We start from the raw sequence: 24,206 nt of genomic DNA on the forward strand, positions 1-24,206 counted from the left end.
TTTCCTGTGATGAAGTCACTTCCTGTTCCTTTTCTCAGGAGGTGGTAGATGGAGTCTAAATTGATGTGTTTGTTGATAGAGGTCCAGCTAGAATGCTGAAAATTCCTGTTTTCTATTTATATATTTGGGTTTCTTTGCATTGGTGATGTCATCTCCTGTGGTGATGTTATTTCCTGTTGTGAAGTCACTTCCTTTTCTAAGGGGGTCATGGATGGGGTCTACCCAGGATATATGAACACCAACTAGCCAAAAAGACATGACCCTCTCTCACTAGTATCCTTACGTACGGATGAGGAAGGACACCACTTCGACTGGGACAACACATCCATCCTAGGACAAGCCAAAGACATGTACGAGAATTCCTAGAAGCATGGCATTCTGACTCCACCTACCACCACCTGAGAAAAGGAACAGGAAGTGACTTCACCACAGGAAATAACATCACCACAGGAAATGACATCACCAACCCAAAGAAACCTAAACATATAAATAGAAAGCAGGAATTTTCAGCAGTGCTTTGCCTGAGGCCCACTGAAGATGTTAGCTAGTATGGTGACAAAACATCTGGAAATGAACCGCTAAGCGCAGCGAGAAAATCTACATCTAGAACCTCAACCTACAAATCTTCTCAAAACTCTCTAGGATTAGTTATTGCCGGTAACAGTTCTTGGCCTAGACTGAAGGGAAAAGGAGAGTGAAATTGCCCTAATTCCAGGGGACCATACATTTGTTTCTAATCAGAGAGAGTGAAGAGATAGAGTCACAGAGATGTACAGCATGGAAACAGACCCTTCGGTCCAACCCGTCCATGCCGACTAGATATCCCAACCCAATCTAGTCCCACCTGCCAGCACCCGGCCCATATCCCTCCAAACCCTTCCTATTCATATACCCATCCAAATGCCTCTTAAATGTTGCAATTATACCAGCCTCCACCACATCCTCTGGCAGCTCATTCCATACATGTAGCACCCTCTGCATGAAAATGTTGCTCCTTAGGTCTCTTTTATATCATTCCCCTCTCACCCTAAACCTATGCCCTCTAGTTCTGGACTCCCTGACCCCAGGGAAAAGACTTTGCCTGTTTATCTTATCCATGCCCCTCATAATTTTGTAAACCTCTATAAGGTCACCCCTCAGCCTCCGACGCTCCAGGAAAAACAGCCCCAGCCTGTTCAGACTCTACCTGTAGCTCAGATCCTCCAACCCTGACAACATCCTTGTAAATCTTTTCTGAACCCTTTCAAGTTTCACAACATCTTTCCGATAGGAAGGAGACCAGAATTGCACGCAATATTCCAACAGTGGCCTAACCAATGTCCTGTACAGTCGCAACATGACCTCCCAACTCCTGTACTCAATACTCTGACCAATAAAGGAAAGCATATCAAATGCCTTCTTCACTATCCTATCTACCCTGCAACTCCACTTTCAAGAAGCAATGAACCTGCACTCCAAGGTCTCTTTGTTCAGCAACACTCCCTAGGACCTTCCATTAAGTATATAAATCCTGCTAAGATTTGTTTTCCCAAAATATAGCACCTCGAATTTATCTGAATTAAACTCCATCTATCACTTCTCAGCCCATTGGCCCATCTGGTCCAGATCTCATTGCAATCAGAGGTAACCCTCTTTGCTGTCCACTACACCTCCAATTTTGGTGTCATCTGCAAACTTACTAACTGTATCTCTTATGCTCGCATCTAATCATTTATGTAAATGACAAAAATTAGAGGACCTAGCACCGATCCTTGTGGCACTCCACTGGTCACAGGCCTCCAGTCTGAAAAACAACCCTCCAGCACCACCCTCTGTCTTCTACCTTTGAGCCAGTTCTGTATCCAAATGGCTAGTTCTCCCTGTATTCCGTGAGATCTAAGCTTGCTAATCAGTCTCCCATGGGGAACCTTGTCGAATGCCTTACTGAAGTCCACATAGATCACATCTACTGCTCTGCCCTCATCAATCTTCTTTATTACTTCTTAAAAAACTCAATCAAATTTGTGAGACATGATTTCCTACACACAAAGCCATGTTGACTATCCCTAATCAGTCCTTGCCTTTCTAAATACATGTACATCCTGTCCCTCAGGATTCCCTCCAACAACTTGCCCACCACCGAGGTCAGGCTCACCGGTCTATAGTTTCCTGGCTTGTCTTTACCGCCCTTCTTAAACATTGGCCTATGTTTGCCAACCTCCGGTCTTCTGGCACCTCACCTCATCGATGATACAAATATCTTAGCAAGAGGCCCAGCAATCACTTCTCTAGCTTCCCACAGAGTTCTCCGGTACACCTGATCAGGCCCTGGGGATTTATCCACCTTTAACCGTTTCAAGACATCCAGCACTTCCTCCTCTGTAATCTGGGCATTTTGCAAGATGTCACCATCTATTTCCCTACAGTCTGTATCTTCCATATCCTTCTCCACAGTAAATACTGATGCAAAATATTCATTTAGTATGTCCCCCATTTTCTGTGGTTCTGCACAAAGGCTGCCTTGCTGATCTTTGAGGAGCCCTATTCTCTCCCTAGTTACCCTTTTGTCCTTAATATATTTGTATAAATCCTTTGGATTCTCCTTAATTCTATTTGCCAAAGCTATCTCATGTCCCCGTTTTGCCCTTCTGATTTCCCTCTTAAGTATCCTCCTACTTTCTTTATACTCTTCTAAGGATTCACTCGATCTATCCTGTCTATACCTGACATATGCTTCCTTCTTTTTCTTATCCAGACGGGCAACAGAGGGCCCCTGGAGGCGGTGGATGACTTTAATTTGCAAGTTCCGTCTCCTCAACTAGCTTTCATGGTGACTGCAGCTAATTACAGAGATTAAACCCACATGGATGGTCTCAGCTTCTTGCTGACTGAGCTAATGGAGTTCCTGCTGAAGGACAGGTCCACATCTGTAAGAAAGCAGAGTTTCTGTTGAAGCTGTAACCTTCATCAAGAGGAAAGAAAATGTTCATGAACCAATACTTTGGCCACAAAGTCCATCATCTGGAATCAATTTGTCTCCTAATGCTGACTGTTATTTTTAAGAGTCAGTGAAGTGAATCCAAGAATTAAAATGCTGGATTGCATCAACCTGGAAGGGTTCCTGGACAATATTGAGAGACTGGATCAGTTTGGGTTATGTTACCATGGAGATGTGTAGGAACAGGAGGAAACCAACCAGCCCCTCAAGCCTGTTCCCTTATTCAATTTGTTCAGATCTGCCAATCCAACAAATAGCCACCGATATAGAGTCATAAAGTCATCGAGTTATACAACATAGAAAGAGACCCTTTGGTCTAACTCGTCAGCACTGACCAGACATCCCAATCTGAGCTAATCTCATTTGGCCTGTGTCCTTCTAAACCTTTCCTACTCATACACCCATCCAAATGCTTTCTCAAGGTGGCAATTGTACCAGCCTCCACCACTTCCTCTGGCAGCTCATTCCACCCACGCACCACCCTCTGTGTGAAAAGGTTGCCCCTCAGGTCCCTTTTAATTCTTTCCCCTCTTTAAACCTATGACCTCTAGTATTGGATTCCCCTATCCTGGGAAAAAGACCTTGGCTATTCACCCTATCCATGCCCCTCATGATTTTATAAACCTGTATAGTAATCAAAAGGAAGTTTTTGTTTCCGTTCATTGGATGGGGATGTTCCCGGCATGGCCAACATTTATTGCCTGGAGGGCAGTGAAGGTGCAACCACATTGCTGTGTGTCTGTAATCACATGTAGGTAGTTTCCTTTCTGAAAATACATTAACAAACCAAAGGGGACTTCCCATACCCCCTGACAATTAGTTCATGGTTATCATTAATTAATAGTCTGATAATTCCAATCTATCACTATTGAATTCAAATTCCACCATTTGCTAAGTCAGGATTTGAACCAGAGACCTCAGAGCCTGTGGTTTAATAGCCCAGCGATGTTACCATTAGTCTGTCACTGCCCCTGCAGTGCTATATCATGCATGTGACATTGAAAACCTCCCCATTAATTTCTGATGTTACCTTGGTAACCCTGCAGTTATTAATAAGAGCTCCTGGGGCCACAAATTGCGACACATTCTGCAAACAGTCAAGGAGCTCTGGTGTGACCAATGTGACGCGTGAAGTTATGGAAAGTACCCCTGATGTGTTGACGTCTCTGCTTAAATTTGTTTTGGAGCTCCAAATGAATGTGTCTGTGAATAAATAAAATCAGCAAACAATTCTGAACTAAAATGCTCCATCTACCACCTGCTGTGTTTTCCCTCTGGGGCAGCAGATGCAACAACAACACTCACACAGACTCCTAGCCAAATATCGAATTACATTTCTTGCGCTAAAAATATTTGTCAGCTATTCATCATGCAGCAGTCTTTCTTTTCCAGTTACATGGGGTACACTTATCAGTGGTTCTTAAAAAAAATCCGAGAGCTCTGTATCTGACTTTAAACCTCCAGGTTTTGCCTGTATTCTGATCTTCCTTGTCTTCCTCTGGATTATTACACAGAGGACGTCTCCTCAGTCTTCCCCTCATTCTCCCTTTGCGTCAAGTAAAATGCTGAGAGCTGGGTGGATAAGGAAAACACATTTCACTCCAGCTTGCTGATTAAGCTCGAGATTCCGTCAAAGCTCAGACAGGAACGTCCAAGCTCTCAACCACCTGATGAGGGAGCAGTGCTCCGAAAGCTAGTGCTACCAAACAAATCTGTTGGACTATAACCTGGTATTGTGTGACTTTTAACTCAATTACCAAAGGATACCAGCTTTTTAATCTAGCTGGGGCTGGGTGAGCTCTAAGCAAAGAGAGGCATTTCAGAGTGTTTTCTTACCAAGTGTGACATTGAGCAGAGAGCTGGGAGTTGGATGATTATGGGAATTAATGGAATTAATGGAATTATAAATTGTTCCCTCTACAGGAAATTGCTCTTATTCCTGTTCTCACATGGAAGCTCAATGTTCAGTGAGTGTCTGATAAACATTTAAGGTCTATTCCGGTGAGGGAAGGGCGTCACGGCAACAGCGATGAGGTGGGCCCAGCGGTTAGAGATGCGACCCTGATGTTGGCTGGTCTGGCACAGGAGGTGGCGAGGCGGTGATGGAGGAGAATGGATCCACCGTCAAAGATGATGCTGAGGATTGGCAACTTCGATATTGGTTGGGTTCGGTGTAGATGGTGGTGCAGACATCACTGATGGTGATGAGCTGGCTCAGGGTGGATGGACTCTCTCCAAGCCACATCTTTCTTTTATTCCCTTATTCTTAAATTATTCAAAATGGCGCTGTATCATGGTGACAAATGAAAGCTCTTCACTGTATTTTGTTGTATTCTTACTGCAAATTGCACGTGACAATAAAAATCCAATTCATTTTCAAAAAAATCGACTCCTAAGGTTTAAAATAGTGTAGGCAAGGCTAATAAAATCTACCAAATAGGAAAATAAATAATAAAAATAATTAAATAGTTAATTAAACCCACTAAGGTTGATAGTTTAGGGTTCAAAAGAGATTTACCAGGATGTTGCCAAGTGCAGAAGGTATGTGCTACAAAGAAAAGTTGAATAGGGACTTTTTCCACTAGATTGGTTGAGGGACAACCTTACAGAGGTTTATAAAATAGTGAGAGGTACATTTAGCGTTAATGGTAGTTGTCTTTTCTCTAGGATGGGCAATTTCAAGACAAGAGGGTCACATTTTTAAGGTGTCAGGAGAGAGATTTAAAAAAGATATGAAAGGCAAATGTTTTGCACAGAGGGTGGTTCACACATGGAATGAACTTCTGCGGAAGTGGTGGATGTGGGTACTGTTGCAATGTTTCAAAGACATTTGGATAAGTACATGAATAGGAAAGGTTAGGAGGGATATGGCCCAGGAGCAGGTAGGTGCGACTGGTTTAGTTTGGGATTATGTTTGGCATGGACTGGGTGGACCGAATGGTCTGTTTCCGTGCTGATGACTCGATGTGTCACGGCTGCAGCATGTTGGAGCTCCTGAGTCAACATGTCTGCTGTGAATGCTTGTGGATCAAGATTTGATGAAGAGTCATTGAGCTGGAGGTTGAGCTACAGACTTCACAAAACATCAGGACAATGGAAAGTTTAGATTAGATTCCCCACAGTGTGGGAACAGGCTCTTCAGCCCAACCAGTCCACACCGACCCTCCAAAGAGTAACCTATCCTGACTCTTTTCCCTCTGACTAATGCACCTAATACTATGGGCAACTTCGCATGGCAAATTCACCTGACCTGCACATCTTTGGACTGTGGGAGGAAACTGGAGCACCCAGAGGAAACCCACGCAGACACGGGGAGAATGTGCAAACACCACACAGACTGGAGGCTGGAATCGAACCTGGGACCCTGGTGCTGTGAGGCAGCAGTGCTAACCACTGAGCCACTGCGTTAACGTGCACATTTTGTACCAGTTGGAAAGCATCAATGAGATCAGGCAAAGCCAGCGTGGGTTTATGAAAGGGAAATCATGTGTAATGAATCTACTGGAGTTTGTTTTTTAGGATGTAACTGGTAGAATAGATAAGGGGAAAACAGTGGATGTTTGGATTTCAAGAAGGAACTTTTATTAGATCCTACACAAGAGGGCAAAATTAAAGCACACAAAATTGGTGGTAGGATACTGGCATGGATTGAGAATTGGTTGACAGAGTGGAAAAAGAGTGAACAGGTCTAATTCTTGGGGCAGCCAATGACTAGGATTCAGTGCTGAATCTCACCTACTCACGACACATGTTGAATGAAAGGACCAAATGGAATCTTTCCAGTTTGCTAGTGACAGATCGATGGTGGGATTGTAAGTTGTGAGAAGGGTGAGTCAAGGTGATCTAGACAATTTGAATGAGAAGGTAAACACATGGTAGATGCAATATGATATGGGTAAATGTGGGGTATATACTTTGGTGTGAAGAACAGAAAGGTAGAGTAATATTTAAATGGTGCTATATTGTGAAATGTGAATGTACAATGTGATCTGGGTTTCCTTCTACATTAATAAATGAAAGTAGTTGAAATAGTTCCACAAAGAGTGGTATCCAGTCACCAAATCCCCCTTTATCTACACGTGCATTGTATGTGACACTGGTCCAACTTCCTTAGAGCCGCTCCTCAGAGTGAACAGAACTGCTGATATTCCTGCTTGTCTTTTTTTCTTCTTTTTTTTTCTTTATTTACCTGTGGAGATTCCCTCACATTGATCCAGCTCCCTCAGAGCCAGCTGCACTCCTGTTTATATCTGTCAGCCAGGGCTCCCTGATTGGACCCAATCAGTGAACTCCTATTCTATGAAGTCCACCTGCCTGATCTCGTTACAATCACTACCAGTAGTCAGTCAGTTGCAAATTGGCCTTCATTGCAAGAAGATTTAAAGTCAGAAATCAGGATGTTTTATTGCAGTCAGATAGGACCTTGGTGAGGCCACATCTGGAGTATTGCATGCAACTTTGGTCTCCTTACTGAAGAAAGGATATAATTGCCGTAGAAGGAGTGCAGTGGAGGTTCACTGGGTCAATACTGGGACTTTTTTATGAGGAAAGATTGGTTTGACTGGGCCTGTATTCAGAAGGGTGATAGAGAATTTGACTGAAGTGTATCAAATTCTAACAGGGCTGAACAACTAGATGCAAGGAATAAATTAAAACAAAGTACTGCAACAGAAAGACAGAAATTACTGGAGAAACCCAGAAAGTCTGGCAGCTTTTGGATCATAGAATCTTACAACATGGACACAGACTCTTCATGCATGCTGACCACACATTCAATAAAAGTATGGATTAATAACAACTCTGAAACCATTGTCAATTATTGGGAAATTCCCATGTGGTTCACTCATGTCCCTTAGGGAGGGAAACTTACCTGGTTTGTCCTGCATGTGACTCCAGACCAACAGGAAATGTGGTTACCCTCCGGGCAATTAGTTTCAGGCAATAAATGCTGGCACAGCCAGTGATGATTACATCTTATGAGTGAATTTAAAAAAAATCACTGAATCATTACCTGAGGCTTGTTCAAATTGGCAGAGGGCAAATAAGATGAGGGTCACGAATGTATGGCTCAAAGACTGATGTGGGAGGGGTGGGTTCCGTTTGGTGAGAGATTGGTTTCATCTTAACTGTGGTGGGGCCTGTGTTCCAGTGAGACACACACAGAGGGAGGTAGAGAGGGCTTCCAACTAAGTAGTGAGGGAATGGTATCAAATGTGGGAAGATTTGATAATTCAGCAAATAGAGACAAGGCAAGAGACGAAGATACTAATATAGGAAATGAGAAACTGATTGTGACAGGAAAATATAGTGAGTACAAATCTAAGAGTAAATCATCAGGTAAGCTGGAGATTACAAGAAAAAACAACTAAGGCTCTGTATCTGATTGCAGATAACATTCCAAACAAAATTGATGAGCCGATAGGACAAATAGAAATGAATGAATAACATGCTCTGCATACAACTGGTGGATGTACACTTCTTAGATTTCCAGCAGGCATTTAATAAATTGCCACATCAAAGGGTTTTTTTTGGAAAATAGAAGCCCATGTTATGGAAGGTAGTGCATTGATATGGACAGACAAATGGCTGGCTAATGGGAAGAAGAGAGTAGGTACAAATGGGTCTTTCTCAGTTTGGAGAGATATGATATATCCACTTCGTGAAGCCATGCTGGCCCTGATTAACCATATAATGCATTTCTAAACGCTGCTATTACACCCTTTATGATCGTCTCTAATATTTTCCCACTGTTAGATGTTAAGCTAACCAGCCTAAAAGTTTTAACCTCTGAGGAGTAGTCAACATGGCTTTATGAATGGGAGATCATGCCTCACAAATCTGTTAGAGTTCTTTGATGAAGTAACCGGGAATGTTGATGAGGACGGGGAGGTAGATGTAGCCTAAATGGATTTCAGTAAGGCCTTGACAAGGTTCCACATGGCAGGCCACTCTGTAAGGTTAGATCGCATGGAATTCAGGGGACCTGGCAAATTGGATACACAATTGGTTTCTTGGTAGGAAGCAGAGGGTAATAGTGGAAGGATGCTTGTTGAACTGGAGGTCTGTCATTAGTGGAGTGCCACAATGGTCAGTGCTGTTTGTTATCACTATCAATGATTTAGATGAGAACGTACAAGGCCAGATTAGTAAGTTTGAAGATGACACTAAAATAGGCGGTATTATGGACAGTGAGGAAGGTTCTCAGAAATTGCAGCAGGATCTTACTCAGCTGGGGAAGTGGGCCGAGAAATGAAAAATGGAGTTTGATTCAGATAAGTTTTAAAATAATGATGGGAAAGGATAGACCAGATCTAAAAGTTGAAATTCTAAATTGGAGGAAGGTTAATTTTGAAGGTATTAGGCAAGAACTTTCAAAAGCTGACTGGGGGCAGATGTTCGCAGGTAAAGGGATGGCTGGAAAATGGGAAGCCTTCAGAAATGAGATAATGAGAGGCCAGAGAAAGTATATTCCTGTCAGGGTGAAAGGGAAGGCTGGTAGGTATAGGGAATGCTGGATGACTAAAGAAATGGAGGGTTTGGTTAAGAAAAAGAAGGAAGCATATATCAGGTACAGACAGGATAGATCGAGTGAATCCTTAGAAGAGTATAAAGACAGTAGGAGTATACTTAAGAGGGAAATCAGGAGAGCAAAAAGGGAACATGAGATAGCTTTGGCAAATAGAGTTAAGGCGAATCCAAAGAGCTTTACAAATACATTAAGGACAATAGGTAACTAGGGAGAGAATAGGGCCCCTCAAAGATCAGCAAGGCGGTCTCTGTGTGGAGTCACAGAGATGGGGGAGATACTGAACAAATATTTTGCATCAGTGTTTACTGTGGAGAAGGACATGGAAGATATAGACTGTAGGGAAATAGATGTTGACATCTTGAAAAATGTCCATATTGCAGAGGAGGAAATGCTGGATGTCTTGAAATGCATAAAGGTGGATAAATCCCCAGGACCTGATCAGATGTACCGTAGATCTCTGTGGGAAGCTAGGGAAGTGATTGCTGGGCCTCTTGCTGAGATATTTGTAGCATCGACAGTCACAGGTGAGGTGCCGGAACATTGGAGGTTGGCTAACGTGGTGCCACTGTTTAAGAAAGGTGGTAAGGACAAGCCAGGGAACTATAGACCAGTGAGCCTGACGTCGGTGGTGGGTAAGTTGTTGGAGGGAATCCTGAGGGACAGGATGTACATGTATTTGGAAAGGCAAGGACTGATTAGGGATAGTCAACATGGCTTTGTGCGTGGGAAATCATGTCTCACAAACTTGATTGAGTTTTTGAAGAAGTAACAAAGAGGATTGATGAAGTCAGAGTAGTGAACATGACCTACATGGACTTCAGTAAGGCATTCAACAAGGTTCTCCATGGGAGGCTGGTTAACAAGGTTAGATCTCACGGAATACAGGGAGAACTAGCCATTTGGATACAGAACTGGCTCAAAGGTAGAAGACAGAGGGTGGTGGTGGAGGGTTGTTTTTTAGACTGGAGGCCTGTGACCAGTGGAGTGCCACAAGGATCGGTGCTGGGTCTACTACTTTTTATCATTTATATAAAAGATTTGGATGCGAGCATAAGAGGTACAGTTACTAAGTTTTCAGATAACACCAAAATTGGAGGTGTAGTGGACAGTGAAGAAGGTTCCCTCAGGTGAAAATGGGATATTCATCAGATGGGCCAATTGGCTGAGAAGTGGCAGATGGAGTTTACTTTAGATAAATGTGAAGTGCTGCATTTTGGGAAAGCAAATTTTAGCAGGACTTATACACTTAATGGTCAGGCCCTGAACAAAAAGACCTTGAAGTGCAGGTTCATAGCTCCTTGAAATATAGAGTTACAGGTAGATAGGATAGTGAAGAAAGAGTTTGGTATGCTTTCACTTATTGGTCAGAGTATTGAATACAGGAGTTGGGAGGTCATGTTGCGGCTGTACAGGACATTGGTTAGGCCACTGTTGGAATATTGCATGCAATTCTGGTCTCCTACCTATTGGAAAGATGTTGTGAAACTTGAAAGGGTTCAGAAAACAAGGATGTTGCCAGGGTTGGAGGATTTGAGCTATAGGGAGATCTGAATAGATTCCCTACAGTGTGGAAACAGGCCCTTTGGCCCAACAAGTAACCCACCCCAGACCCATTTCCCTCTGACTTACGCACCTAACACTATGGGCAACTTAGAATGGCTAATTCACCTGACCTGCACATCTTTGGATTGAAGATAGAAGATAGAAGATAGAAGAATACAGCGCAGTACAGGCCCTACGGCCCTCGATGTTGCGCCGATCCAAGCCCACCTAATCTACACTAGCCCACTATCCTCCATATGCCTATCCAATGCCCGCTTAAATGCCCATAATGAGGGAGAGTCCACCACTGCTACTGGCAGGGCGTTCCATGAACTCACGACTCGCTGAGTAAAGAACCTACCCCTAACATCTGTCCTATACCTACCCCCCCTTAATTTAAAGCTATGCCCCCTTGTAATAGCTGACTCCATACGTGGAAAAAGATTCTCACTGTCGACCCTATCTAAACCCCTAATCATCTTGTACACCTCTATCAAGTTACCCCTAAACCTTCTTTTCTCCAATGAAAACAACCCCAAGTGCCTCAGCCTTTCCTCATACGATCTTTCTACCATACCAGGCAACATCCTGGTAAACCTCCTCTGCACCCGTTCCAATGCCTCCACATCCTGATTGTGGGAGAAAACCCACACAGACACAGGGAGAATGTGCAAACTCCACACAGTCACCCAAGGCTGGTATTGAACCTGGGGCCCCTGACGCTGTGAGGCAGCAGTGCTAACCACTGAGCCACTGTGTCTGGGACTGTTTTCCCTGGAACATCGAAGGCTTATAGAGGTTTATAAAATCATGAGGGGCATTGATAGGATAAATAGACAAGGTCTTTTCCCTGGGGTTGGGGAGTCCAGAACTAAAGGGCATAGGTTTAGGGTGAGAGGGGAAAGATATAAAAGAGACCTAAGAGGCAACTTTTTCTCACAGAGGGTGGTACGTGTATGGAATGAGCTGCCAGAGGAAGTGGTGGAGGCTGGTACAATTGCAAAATTTAAAAGGCATCTGGATGGGTATATGAATAGGAAGGGTTTGGAGTGATATGGGCCGGGTGCTGGCAGGTGGGACTAGATTGGGTTGGAATATTTGGTCGGCATGGATGATTTGGATTTGTGTCCGTGCTGTACATCTCTATGATTCTATGACTCTAAGTGTGAGATCTTGCATTTTGGAAAGGTAGGCGTTTCATGGTGAATAGTCGGGCTTTAAGAGTGTAGTAGAACTGAGGGACCTCGGAGTTCACGTGCATGGGTCTCTGAAAATGGAGTGACAGGTAGACAGGGCATTAAGGAAGGGTTTTGGCACATTTACCGTCATCAGTCAGGGCATTGAGTATAGAAGTTATGTTACAGCTGTACAGGACGTTGGTGAGGCTGCACTTCGAATAATGTGTTCAGTTTTGGTCACCATGCTATAGGAAGGATGTTATTAAACTGGAAACAGTGCAGAAGAAATTTATAAGGACTTTGCCAGAACTCCAAGGATTGAGTTAAAGGGAAAGGTTGGACAAGCTAGGACTTTTTTCTTTCGAGTGTCAGTGACTGAGTGAGGGGGAATCTTATAGAAATGTATAAGATCATGAAAGCATGGAATGTGAAAATGCATTCATTCTTTTTCCCAGGCTTGGAGAATCGAGGACTAGAGGGCATCAGTTTAAGGTTAGAGGGGAAAGAATAAAAGGGAACCTGAGGGGCAACGTTTTACACAGAAGATGGTGTGCACATGGAATGAGCTGCCAGCGGAAGTGGTTGAGGTGGGTACATTAACAACATTTAAAAGGCATTTGGACAAATACATGGATAGGAAAGGATTCTAAGGAAATGGACCATGTGCAGGGAAATGGGGTTAGTGTGGATGGACATTTTGGTCAGCATGGAGCAGTTTGAGCCAAAGGGCCTGTCTCCGTGCTGTAGGACTCTATGACTCCTTCCCTTTAAAAATAAAGGTGTGACATTAGCAAATTTTCCTAACCACTTTTCTAGAATCAAAAGATTCTTGGAAGATTACTACCATTGCCTCTGCTATTTCTGTATCTACTCCTATTACGATCTTAGAATTAGAATTAAGTTTATTGTCACGTGTACTCAAGTACAGGAATACAGTGAGAAGTGTATAATGTTGCCACACACAGCTTCATCTTGGGTACAAAATACCTAGTTACAAATCTTCAGTATAAAAATAAGTTAGGTACAGAGGTAAAGAAAAAAAAGCTGCAAGTTCTACATTACAGTTCTTCATAGTATATATTAGGAAAACAAAGACATAAAGTTAAAAGATAGTCATCACAGCCCTTCTATAGCCTTGAGTCGCTCCACACTGGGGCTTTCCACACATGGTCTCACTCTGCCCTGCGCTGGGCTGATCCCAACTGGCTACATCCCATTAGGTCCAGGGCACTCATTAGTCTTTCCTCCCACTCGTGTCCTAGCACTTTTTCCCTAGTGCTAGTTATTGTATTTATTACCTCTCCTCCTTTTGCTCCTTCTGTATTGAATAATTTTGGAATGATATTAATGTCTTCTACAGGGAAGACTGATGCAAAGTATTTATTCAACTCCTCTGCCATTTCCTGGTTTCCCATTATATTTTTTTCCAGCCTCGTTCTCAAAGGGGCCTGTGTTCACTTTGGCCTCTCTTTTTCTTTTTATGGGCTTAAAGAAGCTCTTGCTGTCCATCTTGATATTGTTTACATGCCTACCCTCATTGTTTTTCTTCTTCCTCTTTGTGCTATTTTTGCTCTTTTTTAAATACATTTTTAGAAATTTCCTAATCCTCTAGTTTACCAATAATCCATGCCAGATCGTATGATTTTCCTTTCAATGTGGTGGTATTCTTAACTTCCCTGGTTCACCGTAGTTGACTCACCTCCTTCCTAGAATCCTTTTTCCTTGTTGAGATTATCTTTGGCGTGTGTCTTGAGCTATCTCTCGAAATGTCTGCCATTGTTCCTCAAGAATCTTTGCAGCTAAACCCTTTTCCCAGCCTGCCCATTACTTAAGCTTAACAAGGTTGTTTCTGACTCAGTCTTCCACTCAAACTGAATGCCAAATTCTACCATGTTATGGTCACTATTTCCAAGGGAATCCATCGCTTTGCTATTACTTATAAACCTGTCTCACTGCATCTCACCATAACCCGATTCCTGGTTGGATTCCCAACATATTGTTTCAGGAAACTGTCCCAAATACATTCTGTGAAACCTTCTGCATGGCTACCTCTGCCGATCTGACTATCTCAATCAGCATAAAGATTAACGTCACTCATGATTAATGTACTGCCTTTTCTCCCAAGCCTTAATTATCTCCTGATTTATCCTCTTCTCCAGTGCAGTGTTCCCTTGGTAACATATTGGGATGGTCTTCTTCAATTCCTTGTTAATCCCAACAATCAGCCTGAGATGTCTACTAGTCTGGAAACACCGCCTCTTGGAAGGTAGGCAGAATCGTCTTGGCTGGGAAACCAGCCAGCGAGATCAAACCCAGTTATCTTTGCTGGGGCTCTTGCGTCTACAGAGGGTAGTGCGCATCTCTCTGAGCCATGAGGCCCTGGTTCAAGTCGCACTTACTTTGCGGTGGTGTCCCAATGAGTATGGGCAGGTTGGATAAGCATATGTTCCTTGCTCAAGCCTCAAGTCTGGAGACCCACCGTCTCCCGTGTCAGAGATGGGAGCCCCCCCAAAATCAAACTCATTGCAGCCTCATATTTGAAAATAATCTGCACTTATACTGAAATCAGAAGGAAGCAAAATGGAATCCTGACCCACAGCTGAAGCTAGAATAAGATTCGGATGTGAATGACATCTCTCAACAATGGCTAAGAGATCGCCGTCTCATGTTCCACTGCAAGCTTGGCTAATGCTCTCAATGAATAATTGGATCTGGACCATGTGATATCACTTGGAATATTGAGATCAATTTCTTCAATCAGAGCCAACTACATCCATTAAAATACACGTCTCGCTGTGAGTGGGTATTAGCTGGTCGGTGTGAGCCCTGGATGTTTATATGTTGGTCACAAATAGAAAATTGTTCTGACTTCACACCATCCTTTGACATTAACGTGTATACTTGGTAAGGTCATGGATAATTAAATTCATGAGAACATACAGTAGGGACTCGTAAACCCAAGGAAGAGCATGGCTGCATTAGGGTTGACCACTTTGGGTTTCTTATCAATGAACGCAGTATCCATTACTCCCTTTCTGGGCAGTAATAAAGGTAACATCCAATATGGGGCAATAGGGAAGGTGGAATTGAAAACTCAAAACGATTAACTGCGATTGCATCGAGGGACGGATGGTCCATGTAGCGCTCTCGGTCCTGGAGGAACACTGCCTTGTTTTTACTATATCAGTTGTATACGATAGAAGTTAGAGTAGATACCCTACAGTGTGGGAAAAGGCCCTTTGACCCAAAAAGTCCACACCAACCCTCTGAAGCGTGACACACTCAGACCCATTCCCTTACATTTCTTCCTGACTAATGCACCTCACCCTATGGGCAATTTAGCATGGCCAATTCACCTGACCTGCACATCTTTGGATTGTGGGAGGAAACCGGAGCACCCGGAGGAAGCCACACAGACAAGGGGAGAATGTGTAAACTCCACACAGACGGTTGCCCAAAGTTGGAATCAAACTCGAGTCGCTGGCGCTGTGAGGCAGAAATGCTAATCACTGGGCCACCGTACCACCATTAAATGACAAATAAAAGTTTATCTCTCTCTCTCTCTCTCTCTCTGTCCCTCTCTCCCTCTTCTCCCTCGCTCCCTCCTATTTGGTACCTTTATATTAAGTCTTTCAGCTCTATTACTGGCCCTCTTGAAATCTCCAATACCCCGATTCTCATCTCTTGGATATTTCTCCATCTCTTTTCGTTGATTACTAATCCTAAGTAACTCCCTCCTTTCCAACTCCCAGTTCTCCTACTCCTATTACAGGTGACAGTCCAGAGACAAGCAGCACCAGGCCAGAGAATTGGATAGCAAACAGGAATGTGAAGGATGATCAGTGGTGCCCCTGCTTAAGCCATGGTCACTCAAGCGTCCCCACTTCCCTATTGGATAAACACGCTCAACTATGAAATGCCAACCACTATCGCTTACCTTGCCCTGTTATAGGCCAGCAGGTTATTGAGCTATAGGGGCCAAACACAACTGAACAGAAGTTTGTCCTCAGCTGATGCCTGTACTTTGTAATTGAAGAGTGGGGCAGTGGACCGGTGATACTATCTAATGGCAGAGTGTAGAATCCCGGGACAATTGCAGGCTGAAGGGGGTCATTTGTCTGGTAGTGGCTGTGACAGTTCTCCAAGAAGACAATTTACTTGGTGGCACTCCCCTGTCTTTCTCCCCAGACCCCTGTGCTTCCCTACTTTTCAAACATTTATTGAGTGCCCTCTTGAGTCATTAGATTGAACCTGCCCCCATCTCCAGCTCAGGCAGGGCTTTCTAAATCCTAGTCACTCACTGGGTGAAATCATTCCCCCTCATTCCGCCATCCTGCCTTCCACTAATGTCAAGCTTTCCCTTCCCCAAGAGAACAGTCCCAACATCTTCAGTCTAGAACCTCCTCCACTTTGGGACTCAGGAATCCTTCCTGCACCCTCTCTGATACCATTGCATTCTTCCCCAAATGCGGTCCCTGGATCTAGGTGCATTTGTCCCCCCTGCAGCCATGTCACTTTCCCGAATCCCAACCGTCTCAGTCAAAGCTGAATCTTGGGAATCTGGGCCCTTGTTCAGCCGCCCAGCTGGTAAATCCTTGGAGCCAAAGATAACAGCAATTTTATTCAACCATGGGGAAGAATTGACCTTTTCAAAGGAGAGAAAGCTGCTGATCGTGAATGGTGGAACACAACAGCTGGCCATTCATTGCATTTTCAATGTTTCTGTTGCGATCGAAGGGAATGGAGAGAAATTGGGAGCAGAGTTGGACGATCAGCCATACTGGAAGGTGGAGAAGGCTCGAAGGGCCGAATGGTCTGCTCCTATTTTCTATGTTTCTAATGCATCAGTGTCTGAAGGTTTTCTCCCTAATTAGTCCCCCCGCTCCCCCTCACCCCGTTGACCCACTAAGTCTTTAGTTTACCAGGACTTATCCAGCCCCCTTTCAAAAGCTATCCTTGTTCGGTTTTCGTGGTCCATGCTGGACAGAAACTTCCACCTTTTCCCTCCTTGAAACGGGGAAAAATAACCAGCGAATGTCAGACAGGATGACCCATTGACTGAAATGTTCCTCTTGAAACAGGTTTATTTTTAAGCGCGCACACACACACTCTCTCTCTCACTGACACACACACACACACACACACACACACTCTCTCTCACTGACACACACACACACACTGAGCAACAGTCACACACACACACTGCTATACACACCCACACTCACTCATTGCTGTACACACACACTGCTATACACACCCACACTCACTCATTGCTGTACACACACACTGCTATACACACCCACACTCACTCATTGCTGTACACACACACTGCTATACACACCCACACTCACTCATTGCTGTACACACACACTGCTATACACACCCACACTCACTCATTGCTGTACACACACACTGCTATACACACCCACACTCACTCATTGCTGTACACACACACTGCTATACACACCCACACTCACTCATTGCTGTACACACACACTGCTATACACACCCACACTCACTCATTGCTGTACACACACACTGCTATACACACCCACACTCACTCATTGCTGTACACACACACTGCTATACACACCCACACTCACTCATTGCTGTACACACACACTGCTATACACACCCACACTCACTCATTGCTGTACACACACACTGCTATACACACCCACACTCACTCATTGCTGTAGACAGACAGACACACACAGAGACAGACACACATACACTCACGCACACACACTCTCACGTACGCACATGCACACACATACACGCAGACACGCGCGAACACACACACACACAGACACACACACACATCCCCTCCCTTCCCTCACCACAACCAGCTTTCGCGTGTTAATGGGAAACTCCTGAAAGGAACTGTGTGATATCCCTTCTCCCTGCCAGTGCCTGGGCTTAGTCACGGAGCTCGGCTACTTAGCTGGGCTGACAGGCGGGCAGGGCTGAGCTCCCTGCAAAGCGAGATGGATTGAAGCCGATGTGGATTCGAAACACCGTTACCTCTGCTTCTTGCTCCAGACGATGGTGAAGCAGAAGGCCGGGAGCGCAAGTAACTTGGCGTAGTGTCAGTGATTGGGCGGCACAGCATCGGGTTGTGACTCTCTTCCCTCCGGGGCTCCTCTTTACCTCCTCGGGGTGACTCTCCGAGGCTCACAACCTACAGCAGTGAGCTCCCAGTCGTCGGCTGCCCCAGCTGCTACGGAGACCCTCTCTGAAGTCAGCTATATCTGGCGACTGGGATCAGGTTTCACTGGAATGCATGCATCAGGAGTTCTCGCTGTGGCTGGAGCTCCCGGGTAGAGAGATCCGGGAGGGGGCGGGGAGGAGGGTGGTGTGTGAGTGTGGGGTGGGCGCCTGAACTCCCTGACAGCCCCCAGGCACACTTTGTGAAGAGAACCCCACATGCAGAGGGGCGGGTGATCACGAGCCCGCCTTCACTCCTCCGTCCTTTGAGTACAAGAGTTGGGGCGTCAGGTTGAGATCGTACAGGACGTTGGTGAGGCCTCTTCTGGATACTGTGCCCAGTTCTGAAGGCCCAGTCACAGGAGGGATTTTATCAAGCTGGGCAGGGCTCAGAAGAGATTTATCAGGATGTTGCCGGGAGAAAGCGAGGACGGGAGATCAGAGTCGAGAGAGTGGTGCTGGAAAAGCACAGCAGGTCAGGCAGCATCGGAGGAGCAGGAAAATCGACAATCCTAATGAAGGGCTTATGCTCGAAACGTCAATTCTCCTGCTCCTTTGATGCAGCCTGACCAGCTGCGCTTTTCCAACACCACACTCTTCAGCCCAGGATGGTTTGAGTTACAAGAAAGACTGGGACTTTTTTTCACTGGGGGTTGAGAAGTGACCTAATGGAGGTTTATAAAATCATTGCCAGTATAGAGGGTGAGTGGCAAGTTTCCTTTCCCTGTGATGGGGGATTTCAAGACTAGAGGGCATGTTTTTAAGTTGAGAGGAGAGAGATCTTAAAAAGACATGAGGAGAAATTTTTTTACGCAGAGAGTGGTTCCTGTGTGGCATAAACTGCCGAAGGAAGTGGTAGATGTGGGTACAATTACAATGTTTAAAAGACACTTAGACAGGAAAGTCTTTTTTTAAGATTCCCTACAGTGGGGAAACAGGCCCCTCGGCCCAGCAAGTCCATACCGACCCTGCGATGGGCAACCCACCCAGACCTATTCCCCCCTGACTAATGCACCAACACTACGGGAAATTTAGCATGGCCAATTCACCAAACCTGCACATTTTGGGCTGTGGGAGGAAACCGGAGCAAACCCACGCAGACACAGGGAGAACGTGCAAACTCCACACAGTCAGTTGCCCGAAGTGGGAATTGAACCCAGGTCCCTGGTGCTGTGAGGCAGCATGCTAACCCGTGAAGGGCAATGGGCCAGGAGCAGGCAGGTGGGACTAGTTTAGTTTGGGATTATGTTCTGGTTGGATTGAAGGGTCAGTTTCTGTGCTGTATGACCCTATGACTCTATAATTGTGTGTCAGCAAGGCTCCCCCAATCCTATGAAACCAGAGTTATGTGAAGAAACGAGAGCAGGATGTTGACTGGGCTGGTAAGGTTCAGTCATGAAGAGAGACTGGACAGACTGGGGATTGCTCTCCTTCAAGCGGAGGAGACTGAGAGGGGATATGATTGAGCTGTATAACATGTTCTAAGGGTCATAGGTAGGGTAGACAGGGAGGAACCTTTCCCCTGGATGGAGGGATCGATGACCAGGGGGATAGAGTTAAGGTAAAGAGCCAGAAGATTTAGAAGAAATATGAGGAAAAAAAAATTTTTCACCCATCTCCTCACAACATTTAAGAAGTATTTAGATGTGCACTTGCCGTGGCAAGGCATACAAGGCTATGAGCCAAGTGTTAGGAATTGGGATTGGAATAGTTAGGAGCCTGTGTTTGACTGGCACAAACATGTGATGGGCTGAAGGGCCTATCTGTGCTGCAGATCTCTATGACTCCAAAAACAAAGCTTCCTATCCTCCATCGACATCTGATCACTAAGTAGGGATTTGTTGGAAGAGTGAGGGAGAGGTAGCGTTGTAATGGTAAATGTTGTCACCACATTCAGAGAGCAAGAGAGAGAGAGAGAGAAAAACACAGAGATGACTGATTGTGGTTTAACTGTAGGGTCACTACACCTCAGGCGAGGGGAGAGGTTGAGAAGGAGAGTCTGTCATGGTAACCTCAGCTGCTGCGGGAATTGAAACCACATTGTTGTCATCACTCACCAGTCATCCAGCCAACTGAGCTGGATGTGGAGGTAATGTCAATAGCTTAGTAATCCAAGCCTCAGGCTAGTGCTCTGTATCAATACAGTATCGGGTAGAATTTAAATTCAATCATAAAATCTCGTTTTGAAACTGCATCACAGCTGTGGGGACCAGGATGACAATCATCAGTTATCATAAAAACTTGTGTTCCCCCAATGCCCTTTAGGGAAGGAAATCTGCCCTCCTTACCTGATCTGACCGATAAAAGATTCTCAATCTGCAGCAACATGGATGACTTTTAACTGCTCTCTGAAATGGCTCAGCAAGCCACCCAAAGTTTGAGGGCAGTTAGAGATGGGCTATAAATGCTGGCCTTGCCAGCAACCCCAATATCCTGTCAACGAATAAAAGAAAATAAAGTCCTGGGGCAGAAATTGAGAGTTCACTCTTCCCCGAACAGGAATGGGGGTGGGGTGGGGTGGGGGGGGGGCCTTACTGAATATGTTTAAGGGCAGTAATTCTGGACTAACCAGGAAGTCAAAGGTCAAAACTCAAAGGGTCTATTCGCCCAATGTGGCAGTCACCCGGCCCAATGTGGTGGTCTTTCAGTGGCCCACAGCAGTCATTAGGCCCGGTGTGGCCTCAATGTGGACTTCTGGTCTCGAGGGGATTCCAGAGTGGTCTCCCAGCTTTGAGAACCTTGAGGTGAAGCCTGGCACGGTCTGGAGTCCAGGCTGGATGTGACCTAGAGACTGGACGCCAACGTGGACTGGGTTGGGAGGACCATTGTTCTGAACTTCTTATTCCTCTATTTTCTGATTTATTCCTACAATCTGTAATGCTAGGCATTTTATTTCTTTCTTTTCCCATGTTTCTCCTCAGAACTTGGGCTGAAGATTCTGGACTCAGGTAACTTTGGACCTCAGATGGTGTCACAAGTGGTGACTTGTAAATTTCTCACTGTACTCACCTGAGCACATGTGATAATAAAGCTAATTCAATTCAAAATTCAGTGTAATTCATTGGGAGTAGGTGGGAATTTAGTGTCAAGGCCACAAACTGCTCAGCCATGATCTTTATTGGATGAAGGAGCAGACTGAAGGGGCTGAATGGCCTATGCCTGCTCCTGGTTTGGATTCTCATGTCTTTAATTGAACACAGAACATCTGTCTGAGGGTGGTGATGCACCCAGTGCACTTCAGTCTGAGCTGGACAAAGTGATAAAAGGACAGGATTATTAAAAAAATAGCCCTGATCAAAGAAGTAGGTTTGAGAGTGATTCTTTGAGGCAGGGAGCTTTGTGAAGAGAGCCCAAGACCTTAGAAACAAGAATTGAAGGCATGGTGGCCAATAGTGGAGCAATTAAAGTTGAGGACGCTGGACCTAGATCGCCGAAATCCTGGACCTAGATCGCCGAGATCCTGGGCTCAGATCACCAAGATCCTGGGCCTGGATCACCGAGATCCTCGAGCTAGATCACCGAGATCCTGGGCCTAGATCGCCGAGAGCCTGGGCCTAGATTGCCGAGATCCTGGGCCTAGATCGCCGAGATCCTGGGCCTAGATCACCGAGATCCTCGACCTAGAACGCCGAGATCCTGGACCTAGATCGCCAAGATCCTGGGCCTAGATCACCGAGATCCTCGACCTAGAACGCCGAGATCCTGAGCCTAGATCGCCGGGATCCTGGGCCTAGATCGCCGAGATCCTGGGCCTAGATCGCCGAGATCCTGGGCCTAGATCACCGAGATCCTGGGCCTAGATCACCGAGATCCTCGACCTAGAATGCTGAGATCCTGGGCCTAGATCGCAGAGATCCTCAACCTAGATTGCCGAGATCCTGGGCCTAGATCACTTCGATCCTCGACCTAGAACACCGAGATCCTGGGCCTAAATGGCTGAGATCCTGGGCCCAGATCGCCGAGATCCTCGACCTAGATCGCCGAGATACTGGGCCTAGATCGCCGAGATCCTGGGCCTAGATCGCCGAGATCCTGGGCTTGGATCACCGAGATCCTCGATCTAGATCGCCGAGATCCTGGGCTCAGATCACTGAGATCCTGGGCCTAGATCGCCGAGATCCTCGACCTAGATCGCCGAGATCCTGGGCCTAGATCGCCGAGATCCTGGGCCTAGATCGCCGAGATCCTGAGCTCAGATCACTGAGATCCTCGACCTAGATCGCCGAGATCCTCGACCTAGATCGCTGAGATCCTCGACCTAGATCGCCGAGATCCTGGGCCTAGATCGCCGAGATCTTCGACCTAGATCGCCGAGATCCTCGACCTAGAGCGCCGAGATCCTGGGCTTAGATCACTGAGATCCTGGGCCTAGATCGCCGAGATCCTCGACCTAAATCGCCGAGATCCTGGGCCTAGATTACTGAGATCCTGGGCTCAGATTGCCGAGATCCTCGACCTAGATCGCCGAGATCCTGGGCCTAGATCGCCGAGATCCTGGGCCTAGATTGCCGAGATCCTGGACCTAGATCGCCGAGATCCTCGACCTAGATCGCTGAGATCCTCGACCTAGATCGCCAAGATCCTGGGCCTAGATCGCCGAGATCCTGGGCCTAGATCGCAGAGATCCTCAACCTAGAATGCTGAGATCCTGGGCCTTGATTGCTGAGATCCTGGGCTCAGATCACCGAGATCCTCGACCTAGATCGCCGAGATCCTGGGCCTAAATGGCTGTGATCCTGGGCCTAGATCGCCGAGATCCTGGGCCTAGATCGCCGAGATCCTGGGCTTAGATCGCCGAGATCCTGGGCTTAGATCACCGAGATCCTCGACCTAGATCGCCGAGATCCGCGACCTAGATCGCCTAGATCCTGGCCTAGATTGCCGAGATCCTGGGCCGAGATCGCCAAGATCCTGGGCTCAGATCACTGAGATCCTGGGCCTAGATCGCCGAGATCCTGGGCTCAGATCACTGAGATCCTGGGCCTAGATCGCCGAGATCCTGGGCCTAGATCGTCGAGTTCCTGGGCTCAGATCACCGAGATCCTCGACCTAGATTGCCGAGATCCTCGACCTAGATCGCCGAGATCCTGGGCCTAGATCGCCGAGATCCTGGGCCTAGATCGCCGAGATCCTGGACCTAGATCACCGAGATCCTGGGCCTAGATCGCCGAGATCATGGGCCTAGATCGCCGAGATCCTGGACCTAGATCACCGAGATCCTGGGCCTAGATCGCCGAGATCTTGGGCCTTGATCGCTGAGATCCTGGGCATAGATCGGCGACATCTTGGGCCTAGATTGCTGATATCCTGGGCCTAGATCGCCGAGATCCTGGGCCTAGATCTCCAAGATCCTGGGCCTAGATCGCCGAGATCCTGGGCCTAGATCACTGAGATCATGGGCCTAAATGGCTGAGATCCTGGGTGTATTGGGTCTGGACGGGATTAGAGAGAGAGAGAGAGAGAGAGAGAGAGAGAGAGACAAGGCCCTGGAAAGATTTGCAAACAAGGATATCAATGTTGCAATCCAGTCAGATTTGAATCTAATGCAGGGGATGGAGTGTGTGTAATGCATTTCCCAGTGATATCACCCAAGGGAATCCTGAGGAAAGGATGTACATGTATTTGGAAAGGCAAGGACTGATTCGGGATAGTCAACATGGCTTTGTGCATGGGAAAGCATGTCTCACAAACTTGATTGAGTTTTTTGAAGAAGTAACAAAGAAGCTTGATGAGGGCAGAGCAGTAGATGTGATCTATATGGACTTCAGTAAGG

The 24,206-nt window shown here is 46.0% G+C and overlaps 1 protein-coding gene across 1 annotated transcript in view; it reads right to left on the minus strand.

The window, feature by feature from the left end:
- Positions 1 to 18,450, minus strand: part of palld (palladin, cytoskeletal associated protein) — a 462,346-nt gene extending 443,896 nt beyond the window's left edge. The window contains exon 1 of the mRNA XM_043674519.1: positions 18,251 to 18,450. The gene's annotated coding sequence lies outside the window, so the exon portion shown is untranslated. The remainder of the gene's footprint in view (positions 1 to 18,250) is intronic.
- Between the last annotated feature and the right edge of the window lie 5,756 nt (positions 18,451 to 24,206).

This window comes from Chiloscyllium plagiosum, chromosome 2 (assembly GCF_004010195.1).
Source record: "Chiloscyllium plagiosum isolate BGI_BamShark_2017 chromosome 2, ASM401019v2, whole genome shotgun sequence".
In the NCBI taxonomy this organism is placed as follows: Eukaryota; Metazoa; Chordata; class Chondrichthyes; order Orectolobiformes; family Hemiscylliidae; genus Chiloscyllium; species Chiloscyllium plagiosum.